Genomic DNA, 12,904 nt, shown 5'->3' on the forward strand with positions numbered 1-12,904 from the left:
CTTTCTCTCCCTCTCTCTCCTTCCCTCCCACTCTAACTGAAGATAAATAGAAAAATGTCCTTTGGTAAAGATTAAAAAAAAAAAGATTCTGTAGATTGAAATGGTGTGTGGGCCATCAGATTTATGGTCTCTGACCCCAAAAAGAAGCCCTCTAAAGATGTTAATTTATTTGTGGAAAGCTGTAACAATTGGGAATGGGCATTAAACAATGATTTCACAGAATGTGGTCCCAAGATTCCCTATGATATTTTGGTTGTGACTTTCTCTTCTGTCCCTTCCTGCTTATCAGACCACATGCCCAGCCCTTGGCCAGGATTTGTGACCATTATGGCCATTTCCAGTGGGTCTGGTTCCTGCTCTATGACCTCTCATCCAAGGTTTTTCTCAGGTCCCCTGAGGTGGACAATGAGGGGACTGTCCCTGAGAAGAACACTGTTCAGGGAGATGGAGTGGGTACAGAGCCTTGCAGAGTCCAGCAGCCTTTCTTGGCAGTTTCTCATCATTCGATCAGCACACTGACCCTGTGATACGGGTGGCACAGAAGGAGGTGTCCTTTGGATGCTACTGATTGCTTAGTCCAGCGATTTTCAACCAGTGTGCTGTGGCACACTGGTGTGTTGCAAGAATTTTGAAAACAAGCAATACTTGACTATTTAGTCAGGGGCACTGACCTCTTTCCCCTTAGACTATCATATAAAAAAAAATGACAACAGCCAATACAACAATAACCACTTGGTGTAAATGAATAAAAAATTTATCTATTGCCCGGCTGATGTGGCTCAGTGGTTGAGCGTTGACCCATGCACCAAGAGGTCGCTGGATCGATATCCGGTCAAGGGTACATGCCCAGGTTGTAGGCCAAATCCACAATGGGGGGCATGCAGGAGGTGGCTAATTGATGTTCTCTCTATTGACGTTTCTATCTCTCTCTCCCTCTCACTTTCTCTCTCTCTAAAAAAATAAAGGGAAAAAAAAAAAGAAAAAAATTATCTATTTTTTTTGTCAGATTGGCAAAAATTTAATATTTTTTTTGTTGTGTCACAGAATTTTAGTAATTAGTTTATGTGTGCCACGAGATGAAAAAGGTTGAAAATCACTGGCTTAGACTGAGCACATCTTCCTGGTTTATGAGTGAATATGTGACTGTATAAATGTTTGAGTGTGTGAGCATGAATGTTTGTGTGAGTGTATGTGAGTATGAGTAAGTAAATGTTTGAGTATATGCGCCTAGGTTTGTATGTGTAAATATGTCGTATGAGTATATGTGAATGTTTGAGTGTGTATAAGTGTATGGCTGTGTGTGTAAGAAAACATATTGGTAAGTATGTAAATGTGTGTATGAATGTTTATGCATGTGTATGACTGTGTGAAATACATGTGTGTAAGAGAATGCCATCCTGAATTAAAAAGGGTCTATGTAGTAAATCTGACAAGCTCAGTGACCAAACATAACCTCACAGGGTGATCTGATCATAAATTCCTGACTGGGCAAGGTCATGGTGGGCAGTCATGACTCAGGCCTATAACTCCTCTAGTGAAAAGTTTATCTTTGTTGCCCAGCTGGTGTGGCTCACTGTTTGAGTGTCGACCCATGCACCAAGAGGTCACAAGTTCGGTTTCTGGTCAGGGCACATGCCCAGGTTGTGGGCTCAATCCTCAGTGGGGGGCATTCAGGAGGCGGCCAATTGATGTTCTTTCTCATCGATGTTTCTATCTCTCTCTCCCTCTCCATTCCTCTCTTTCTAAAATCAATAAAGAAAAAAAAAGTTCATCTTTGTCTTAAGCAAGCCCTGTCCATAGTTTTTATGCATCTAGGTTAACACACCTTAGAAATGTCAGAGTAATCCTCTTTCAGACCCCTAGAGGCACAACAGCCATCAAGGGAACAAATGATCTTGGTCCTTGTTTACCATCCGAAATGTTGAATGGTAACTATCCTGCACCCAAAGTATGTATCTCTCCATTTTACTTCTTACCCAGTCATAGTGATTTACCCACCTTTCCTTCTCCCATCTCCTTAATTTACCATCAATGGTGTTCATGTAATCCTCCTTATTTCCCTCCTTTCACTCCAAATGCATAAAATGAACTGCAAAACTGCTATTCTCCAGAGCATTTTCTCAGTTCTGTGAGATCTTGCTTCTGGACATGTCCTCAGTTTGGCTCTAATACACTCTTACACAGTTTTCTATAGGTTTGGACTTTCTTATTTCGACACATTGTGGGTGTGTGAATGCATGCGAAAGTATAAGCGTGTTGTGAGTGCACATGTGTGTGTGAATATTTAAGTGTATGTGCAAGTTTATGAGTGTGTGTTAATTAAATGTATGTCAGTGTGCACAAATATATCTGCATGTGTAAATGTTTGAGTTTGTGCATTAAGTATTGTGTATGAATGAATATGGGTATGAGTGGGAATATGTATAAATACTGGATTGTATGTATGAGCAGATTTAATATATATGTTTGAGTGTATGAGGCGCATTAGTGTATGACTACATTATTGAGTGTGCATTTAAATATGAGTATGTAAGAATAACTGACTATACGAATATGTATGTTTGCATATGTGTAACTATATGAAGGTGAGTAAATAAGTGAGTATAATAGTATGAGGATATAAATATTTGAGTGTGTAAGATATGAGCACATGTATATGTGTATGAGTACATGAGCCTGAGTGTACACATGTATGAGTGTGTATGTGAGTGTGTGAGTGTAGGTGCAGAGGGTATCTGGAGGTCTGGAGAGGCTAGCAAGTGCTCAGTCACAGCTTGGAGAAGAAGTCCTTGTTCTCCCCTGAGATACAGAGGGCAGGTGTCTCCACATGGTACCAGTGCCTCTACTGGGCTCTAAGGGCCCTGACCTCCTGCTCCCCCATCACTCACACTCCTGGGGGGCAGGGTAGGGCTTCCTGGATGGTCTTTTGGCTGTGCCTTGTCTTCTTGAGAGTCGAGAGTCGAGAATCCAAGAAGCCTGGAGTTTACATCTCACCTTTGCCCCCAAGTTTGCTGTCTTGGTAATGTAGGTAGAGCATGTTTTACTGGCACCATTAAACTTATCCCGTTGGCTTCATTGCAAAAGGCAGGTATGTTGTGGAGGTTGCTTTTATTTTATTTTAATTTTTGAAGAATAGTTTATTGATTTTTAGAGGGAGAGAGAGAGATATTAATAATATTTATCTATTGATACACTGCATTCTGCACCCCCCAGCCCCCACTGGGGATCGAGCCTGTAACCAGGGCACGTGCCCTTGACTGGGAATCAAACCGGCAAGCCTTTGGTGCACGGAATGATGCCCAACCAACTGAGCCACACCAGCTAGGGCGAGGTTGCTTTTAAAACCCTGCTCCTATTTGAGGAGTGACAGGGTAGCTCCCATGTTTTAGAACTAGACACTATGTTGAGGGCTTTGCCCATATATTACCTCACCCAATCCTCCCTAAAGCCAGTAGTAAGCCCCATGCAATCAGACAGACCTGACTTCAAGTAGTGATCCTGGGAGTGGTTAGCTGTGCAACCATGGAAACCAAGAGAGTCCCCTCTCAACCCCAGCTGGAGGGGTGGCAGCCCTATTCTCATCCTTCAGGCCTCCACACGAACTTCACCTCGTTCCCTCCCTTCATTATCTTCATCACATAATCCTGTGTATTTCCTTGATAACACAATCTGTAATTATCTTATTCTTTTATTAGTTTGTTGTTTCCACCTCCAAACTCCTCTGAGGCAAGTACTAAGTACTCTGGTCTTACCTGAATCCACAGCATGTAATACAGCTCATGGCATGTGACATGTAGCAGGTGCTCAATGAATAACTGTTCTGACAATGAATGTACTCATGTATATGCCACAGAAATAAATACCTCTTGGAACTAGCTACCCACAGAGACCTTCTCTTTGCAAAGTTCAGGTGTGGTGTTTGCTGTCCTAAATTTTCAAATTCACTGGCGCTTAGATTTTAGAAGTGTACACAATTCAATGATTTGAAAACTCCAATTCTTGGATCTGGGTTCCCAGTCTACACAATCACAGGGTTCTGACTATTTCTGGACCTATACTGTCACCTACAGGCTCTGAATGGATCTACACCCCAGGAACAAGCAAGGAATGGGATTGGGGGGAACCCAGCTGTTCAGGAATTTATAAAATGAGGGAGTGATTACAGAGGATTCTGACAAGCAACCTGATGAGGAAACCTCTCTTCTCCCTTTGTTCACTTTCTTGAAGCATTAAATTCCTCCCAAGGCTTCAATTCTCAGGTTCCAAGGGTCTCAGACTCCAACCAAATTCCCTTCCCTCCCTTTAAGCCTGCTTCCCCCGAAGCCTTCCCCATACCAGGAATTGCTCCAGCCCTAAACACTAAAGTCACCCTGGAGAAGTCTTTGTCTTCTCTCTTTCTCCCATGTCTAGTGTCCTATGTCTAGTCCATCAGCAAACCCTGTCTGCTCCATCTTTGAAAGCTCTCTAGAATTTGACCACTTCACACTACCTTTCCTCCTCTTACTCTGGTCTGCGTTGACATCATCTCTCAACTAGAAAAGACTCCTCCCTGGACATTTCAAAAATATATAGATGATACAGATATAGATATATAGATGCACACACACACACACACACAAATGGCCAGCAAGCAAATGAAAAGCTGCTCAACAGTGAACCCAACAAACCAGTTTGTGCTCATAGCAACAAACAAAAAATTATTAATCATTAGGGAAATTCAAATCAAAACCATAATGAAACAAACAACTAATGTTTGTGAGGATGTGGAGAAATTGGGACCCATTACTGGTGGGAATGTAAAATGATGCAGCCATTTTACATGGAAAACAGTCTGGCAGTTCCCCAAAGTATAGAATTTCCATATGATCCAGCAATTCCACTTCTGGATGTGTACATGAAAGAGTTGAAAGCAGGGAGACAAACAGATACATGTATCAGTGTTCATAGAACTATTATTTACATTAGTCAAAAGAAACAACCCAAATGTCTATCAACAGATGACTGGATAAACAAAAATGCAATATACATACAATGGACTTTTATTCAACCCTAAAAGGAATGAACTGCTGACACATGCTACACCATGAATGAAACTTGAAGACATTATACTGAGTGAAATAAGCCAGATGCAAAGGACAAGTATTGTATTATTCCACCAACATAAAATATCCAGAATAGGCAAACTCATAGAGACAAAGATTAGTAGTTATCAGGGACATGGGGAGGAAAAAGAATGGAGGGTTATTGCTTAATGAATATGGAGTTTTTGCTTGGAATGAAGAAATTTTCTGGAAATAGATAGTGGTGATGACTACACACATTATGAATGTACTTAATGCTACTGACTTACATTTTTACTTTGTTATATGTTTTTGCCTGCATTTTTTTTTTAATCCTCACCCAAGGACATTTTTCCATTCTTTGTTCAGATAGAGTGGGAGGGGGAGAGAGAGAGAGAGATATCGATGTGAAAGGGACACATCGAGTGGTCGCCACCCGCACGACCCAACCAGGACCAGGGACAAACTGCAACCAAGGCATGTGCCCCCTGCATAAAAATATGCAGGAACTCGACTGCATATTTTTAAATAATTAAGATTGAGCATCAAAAAGATAAAAGAGCCCTGGCTGGTTTGTCCCCAGCCCTGGTTGGGTCGTGTGGGTGGCAACCACTCGATGTGCCCCTTTCATGTCGATGTTTCGTTCTCTCTCTCTCTCTCCCTCCCACTCTATCTGAACAAAAAATGGAAAAATGTCCTTGGGTGAGGATTAAAAAAAAAAAGACAAAAGAGCCCTGGACAGTTTTGCTCAGCGGGTAGAGAGTCGGCCGCGGACCAGAGAGTCCCAGGTTCAGTTCCCGCTAAGGGCACATACCTCAGTTGCAGTTTGTCCCTGGTCCTTGTTGGGGTCATGTGGGTGGTAGCCAGTTGATGTGTCTCTCTCACATCAATGTTTCTCTTTCTCCCTCCTGCTCAACAGATGCAAAAAATGTCCTTGGGTGAGGATAAAAAAAAATTTTTTAAAGACAAAAGATAACAAATGCTGGCAAGAACTTGGAGAAAGGGAACCTTTGTGTACTGTTAGCAGGAATGTACATTGGTATAGTCCCTATGGAAAACAACATGAAGGGCCCTCAAAAAATTAAAAATTGAACTACCATATGAGTCAACAATCTGAAAGAAATGAAATCACTATGTTGAAGCAATATCTTCATCCCTATGTTCATTGCAGCAATATTTAGAACAGCCAAGATGTGAAACAACCTAAGCATCCACCAACAGATGAATGAACAAAGAGAATGTGATATATATAATGGAATATCATTCAACCATAAAAAAGAAGAAAATTCTGCATTTGCAACAATGTGGATGGATCTTGAGGACATTATGCTAAGTGAAATAAGTCAGACAGAGAAAGACAAATATTGTATGATCTCATTTATATGTGAAATATTAAAAAACAAAATATAGAAAAAGAAATTAGATTTGTGGTTACCAGAGGTGGGGAGATAGGGAAGTGGGAGAATTGGAGGAAGGTAGTCAAAAGATACATCTGCAATGATTCTATTTCCAAATTAGGTCGCGTTCTACAGTACTGGGTGTTAGGACTACAACATGAATTTTGGAGGTGACACAATTCAATCCATAACCCCCCCACATAGACACCCCACTGCTCACACAGACGTTGCCCTTGTTCTCCTCCATCTCCCTTCCTTCCCCACCAACACTCCCTTTATCTGGAAAACTCAATTCCTTCCCCAACACTAGGCCCAGACACGCCTCATCCCCCTCCAGGAAGCCTGTCCTGATTCCCTCACAGCTGTGATTGGCTGGGCAAAGTTGTGGCTACCTCCTTTAAAGGTTTCCTGTCACCATCAGGGGCTCAACCTATGCAACTCCAAAGGCTTGTTTCAAAAATATAAGTTTCTGTGAAAAATGATTTCAGGAGGTCGGGTAGGATTGCCAAATTTAGCAAATAAAACTCCAGGCTAGACTGGGCATTTGCCCCTTCCAGGAGCCTGGCCTCAAGGACCACAAGTTTAAATGCAATTCTGATTTTTACCACCAGGGGGCAGCAGAACTGCAAAATTGACTTGAGTCTTCCAGGTCCAGGATCAGTCCTCAGCTAGGACCTAGGGGTCAGGGGGGACTAAGAGGGCCTGGAGCTGAGGAGGGGAAGGAAGCTGAAAGAAGGAGGGAGGAGCTGAGCACTGTGCCTGACTCTGTCCAACAAGAAGAGGAGGCCAGAGGGAGAAAGGTTGTAGTGGGTGTGATCAGAGAAGGCTCCTGGAAAGGAGACTCCTTGAATCAGGCCTTCAAGACAGGCAGGATTTGGACAGTAAAGAAGGGCCTTCAAGGAGGAAGGTATGACTTGAGCAAAGGCATAGAGGGAGGAATGGATTTGCACAGGGGATGTAGCCTGGCTTGAGGCAGTATGACAATGTCAGAAATTCTGAAATACCTCAAGCCATTGTTTTAGTCATTATTCATGGATATTAGTGACAGAAACCCACCTTAAATTGACTTAAGAAAATTATTCTCTCACGTAACTAAAAAGTCCAGGAGAAGGCAGCCTTTAGGCACGGCTGCATCCAGGGACTCACATGATATCACTGCCCCAGCAGCTCTCCATCTGTTGGCTCTGCCTCTCTCCGTGGTGGTTTTTTTTCTCAGGCAACTTCCTTCTCCTGGTGGCAAGATGGCTACTGGAAGTTCCATACAGACCCCCTAAAACATCCTAGACAGTAATTGCATCAGACGTCTGGGGTTACTCTGATTGGCCTGGACTGTGTCATATGCCCATCCAGAAACTAGTTGCTATAACTCTGGTTGACATAGTCTGAGTCACAGACCACCCCTGGCATGAAGGGTGGATCTGTTCACCCAACTCCTTGGACTGATATTGGGAGAGAGGGTGGTCTCCAAAAGAAAAGCAAGATGAGATGTTCTTTTCAGAAGATGGGACCACAGGTGCCAGGTAGACAAAAAGAGGAGGGGTCTTTATACTAGGTTCTTATCTCAGGGATGGTAAATAAAAAATTGTGGGGTAGCAAAGGGTGGGTTTATTGTTGTTGTCTGTTTATTTGTTTGTTTTGCTTATTAAATGTGAATGTATGAATGGTTGTTTTAAAGCCACGTCTATGGCTTCCATCCTGGCCAGACCTCCAATGTACTTTACTTAGACAGCTGCAGCCTGAACTCATTCATTTAATAACTAGCTGGTGACGTTTACCACGGGCTAGGTGCCGTGCTAGAAGCTGAGGGCATAGCAATGAATAAGGGATAACGTCTTTGCTTTCCTAGAGTTTATAATCTGTTGGGACAGATGGATAAAAACAAGGAGACAACTAAATACATAATGTGCCCTGTGATGATTATTAAATGCTGTGAAGAAAAATAAAGCAAGATAAGGGCAGGGCGATGGGTGCATGTGTATGTGCACGTGTGATATTCCATACAGGATAGTCAGCAGGAGGATCTGAAGGAGATGAGGAGTGAGCCAAGCTGAGATCTGAGGTAAGCATTCCAGGCAGAGGGAATAGCAAGTGCAAAGGCCCCGAGGCGGTAAAGAGGTTGATGTTTTCAAGGAATAACAAAAGTCCTCCTGGCTCTCAGTAGAGGAGCCAGAGGCAGGAGATGAAGGGTCTGTGGGCTACTCTAAGGACTTTGGCTTTTACTCCCTGAAACAAGGAGCCACTGGCGGGTTCTGAGAAGTGGAGGAACATGATCTGACTTTGGTTTGTTTTTTTGTTTTTTTAAAGAGACATCCACTTTATTATTACTTTTTCCTTTATTGATTTCAGAGAGAGAGGAAGTGAGAGGGAGAGAGAGAGAGAGAGAAACATCAATGAGCAGGAACACTGGCCAAAAATACTGAATACTTCACGAATTTGTGTGTCATCTTTGCACAGGGGCATGCTAATCTTCTCGGTATGGTTCCGATTTTAGTATATGTGCTACCGAAGTGAGCATTGACTTTGGTTTTGAAAGAACACCTGGCAGCCAGATAGGAAATAGGTCACCAGGAACAAGAGTGAAAGCAGGGTGACTGGTGGGAGGCTGTTGCAGTTGACCTCTTTGGGTGAGAGGCGGTGGTGGTTGGACCAGGGTGATGGTGGGGGAAAAGGTGAGATTCTGAATATATTTTGAAGGATGAGCCAATAGGATTTGCTGATGGATTGGTCATGGGGTATAAGAGAAAGAGAAGAATCAATAGTGACCCCAAAGTTTTGTTTTGCCTGAGCAACTATTAAGATAGAGTTGTCTTTTCAGAGACAGAAAGACTGAAAGAGGAGCAGTCCCCATATATTGAGAACCCACTATGTCCAGGAGTTGGCCTGTGACCAAGCCAACCTTGTTCTGGAGCTAGGCAAGAGAGACAGAGAATAACCACTAAACAAGTAAGTACATGAGAAGATACCAGGTAGTAGGAAGACCACAGGGATTAGAAGACCACAGAAGATTAGAACAGGGTCACAGGAGTCTGCATGTTATTGTAAGAGTAACCAGAAACCACTGGAGGGTTTTGTTTTTTTGTTTTTGTTTTTATCCTCACCCAAGAACATTTTTCCATTTTTTATTCAGATAGAGCTGGAGGGAGAGAGAGGAAGAGAGAGAGAGAAACATCGACGTGAAAAGGACACATCAAGTGGGCGCCACCCGCACGACCCAACCAGGGCCAGGGTCGAACTGCAGCCAAGGTACATGCCCTTAGCGGAAACCGAACCCGGGTCTCTGTGGACCGCAGGCTGACACTCTAATGCTGAGCCAAACCTGCCAGGGCTGTTTTTTGTGTGTGTGTGTGTGTGTGTGTGTGTTTTTATTGATTTTTAGAGAAAGAGAGAGGAAGGGAGAGGGAGAGAGAGGTAGAAACATAGATGAGAGAGAACATCAACTGGCCGCCTCCTGCATGCCCCCCACTGGGGATCAGGCCCACAACCTGGGCATGTGCCCTGACCCAGAATCAAACTGGCCACCTCTTGGTGCATGGGTCAATGCTCAACTACTGCGCCACACTAGCTGGGCCACTGGAGGGTTTTCAGCAGGATCTGCTTTAGGACCCTGGCTGTCACGTAGAGCAGATCGTCAGGGACAGAGGGAATGGGGATGCCAGCAAGGAAGTTGCTGAAGGCTTTGCGGTAGGAGATGGTGATGCTCACCTGGAAGAGTTTGGACAGAGGAATAGGGACAGGAAACTAACCTAATGTGAGAGGCACATTAGGACACAGCAGCATCACCATCCTTCTCCAGGGGCTGGTTAGGCACTGCATCCAGGAACTCTCAACCCCTAGCCCCTGCCACTGCATCAGTGACTGTCACTCTGCCGCTAATTGCCACATCACCCTTCATTTCCCTACAATCAGCTCCATCTCCGGGTATTCTATTGCCTCGGGAGCCACCCACTCTTGCTAATATCCTGTTGGTCCAGAGCCCTCGCCTACCAATGCAGCCTGTCCCTCCGGCTGTGACTTTCCAAAGCTTTTTCTAGGGTAGCAGGGAGGGGCTCCCACCCTCACATCATCCTGCAGCCCCAAGTCTGCTTTTCACCTCTCCATCCTCAAAACAAAACAAAACAAAACAAACTCTTGGTCATCTCAATCCTTCTCCCTAAATCTTCGAGTTGAATGACACCCAATGTGCGCACTGGACTTTACAATTGGCACCATCCACCCACCCATTTCACAGCCCAGGAAAGTGTGTTCTTTAGGGGAAAGACACACCAGGGCAGAAGCCTAGCTTTATCACTTCCTAACCCTCTTACTCTGGGCAAGACTTGTCAGATTCGATGCCCCAGTTTCCTCAGCTGGGAGATGGACGTCACAATCATCGTGGCACACGCGAAGGGTCCAGCACAGTCCCTGGCCTTTAGAAGTTGCTCAGGAGGTGAGAATCTCCTTCCCTATAGTGAGTTACCAGGACAGGAGTTTCAAACTCATGACCTTTTGCTAAGGCCAGCCATAGATTTGTTTTATTTAGTGGATATTGTGGCTTCTCTAATCTGACTGTTCTTAGAAGGGGGCACACATCTCCAGGGGGGCCAGAGACCTTACCACGTCTCACATTAAATAAAAATACCACATAGCCTACCCACTGTGGCCTCATTGGTTGAGTGTTGTCCCATGAACCAAAGGCCACTGGTTCAATTCCCGGTCAGGGCACATGTCCAGGTTGTGGGCTCCATCCCCAGTGTGGGGCATGCAGGAGGCAGCCGATGGATGTTTCTCTCTCATCAATGCTTCTATCTCTCTCTCTCTCTCTCCCTTCCTCTATCTGAAATCAATAAAAACATATTAAAATAATAAATATAATAATAATAAAATACCACCTAGCTTTCCACATTTCTCTTTATAGCTTAGCTCCTAAAGGCACTGTGGCAGATGATGTTTTCCAAGGTGGCCACAACTACATCTCCCACTCCATGTGCTCTTCTTGCAACGTGGCATGCACAGGCAGCCTTCCCACCGGGAGGTGGGGTCCATGTCTTCTGCCCTTGAATCAGCGTTGACCTGTGACTATAGCATAAGGGATGCTATGTGATTTCAAGGCTAGGTAATAGAAGGTGACACAGCTTCCACCTGGTTCTCTCAGGACACTTGTCCTTTGAACTCGGCCTCTATGCTGTGAGGAAGCTCAAGCAACATGGAGAGGACACGTGTGGCTCCAGCTGAGTTCTCAGGCAACGCCCAACAACGGCCCAACAACAAGGTATATGAACTTATGTAAGCATAAGGGTGCTTTTAAAATAAATCAAGCTCTCAAATAGCAGCTACATGAGAAACCCTAAGCAAGACCCCCCCCCCCTTTGCTAAACTCAGCCAACCCTTAGGAGCAAATAATAAAATAGTCATTTTCATTTTAAGCCAAGAAGTTTGAGGGGATTTGTTACTCGGGAATAAATAACTGAAACAGACCCCTTTTCTACAGCTAACAAAGGGCACAGTCAGAAATCAAATCCACAGCTATCAATTTCCAGAACTTTTCAGAACTTACATGACCCACTTCTCTGGAAGTTTCTGTGTCTTCTGTCTCATTCAAAAAATCTGAGAAGGAGGAGGGTGGCCAAGGCATGCACTTCTGAAGAGGAAGGAACTCAGCTCACTACAGCAACATGGAGCCTCATGTATGTGGAGAGCATGGACTGAGTCCCTGCTGTGCTCTCCCGTGGGGTGCTAGGCACGTACACAAAGTTGTGAAAGTAATCCAAAGACACAGTATTGTGATCTGATTATATCGCTAGCCATCAGTAGGGCCTGTATCCAGCAGGTGCTTAATGCATGCCTATTACTCAGGATGAGGATAAGAATCGAACTAGAACCAAGAAGTCTTGCCTATGGCGATTAACAGTGTCAATAATGATAGGTGCTATGAAGAAAAATAAAGCCAGCTAAGGGGAAAGCAAGTGATGGGGGCTGCTAGTTTAGTTTGGGTGGCCCAGGGAGGCCTCTCTAGGGCCGTGACATCTGAGCTGAGGTTGGAGTGAACAGAGGGAGTGAGCCATGGAGTAGTCTAGCGTCTGGGTGGAGGGAATAGTGGGTGTGATGGTTCTGAGACTGGAGCAGGAGGTGGTGTGCTGGAGACAAGTGAGTGAGAAACAGGAGGAGCAGAGTAATAGGGTTGGATTCTGTGGGCTCTTGGTGTCCTGGTAAAGACTTTGAGTTTTACTCTGGGTACGATGGGGAGCCGCAGAAGGAAGGCAGAAGAGTTTAGTGACCTAAACTTCAAAATGGCCGCTCTGGACATCCTCAGGAATCCCTCTCTGTTTCTCAGGCCTTCCTTCCTCCCAATGACACAAAGGCATCTTCAGGTTCATTCCTGCCCACTCTGTAACCTCAGAGGGAGGAAAGAAAGTTCTTTCCAATACTTTTTTTTAATTCCTCACCCGAGGATATTTTTCCATTTGTCAT

General features: G+C 44.3%; 1 non-coding gene across 1 annotated transcript; it reads right to left on the minus strand.

Annotated features, from left to right (window-relative positions):
• Nucleotides 1-8,866: 8,866 nt before the first annotated feature.
• Nucleotides 8,867-8,972, minus strand: LOC118633698. The gene has a single exon (XR_004960241.1). It is a non-coding gene; the product is annotated as a U6 spliceosomal RNA (small nuclear RNA).
• Between the last annotated feature and the right edge of the window lie 3,932 nt (nucleotides 8,973-12,904).

Source organism: Molossus molossus, unplaced genomic scaffold (genome assembly GCF_014108415.1).
Source record: "Molossus molossus isolate mMolMol1 unplaced genomic scaffold, mMolMol1.p scaffold_m16_p_18, whole genome shotgun sequence".
NCBI classification, from domain to species: domain Eukaryota; kingdom Metazoa; phylum Chordata; class Mammalia; order Chiroptera; family Molossidae; genus Molossus; species Molossus molossus.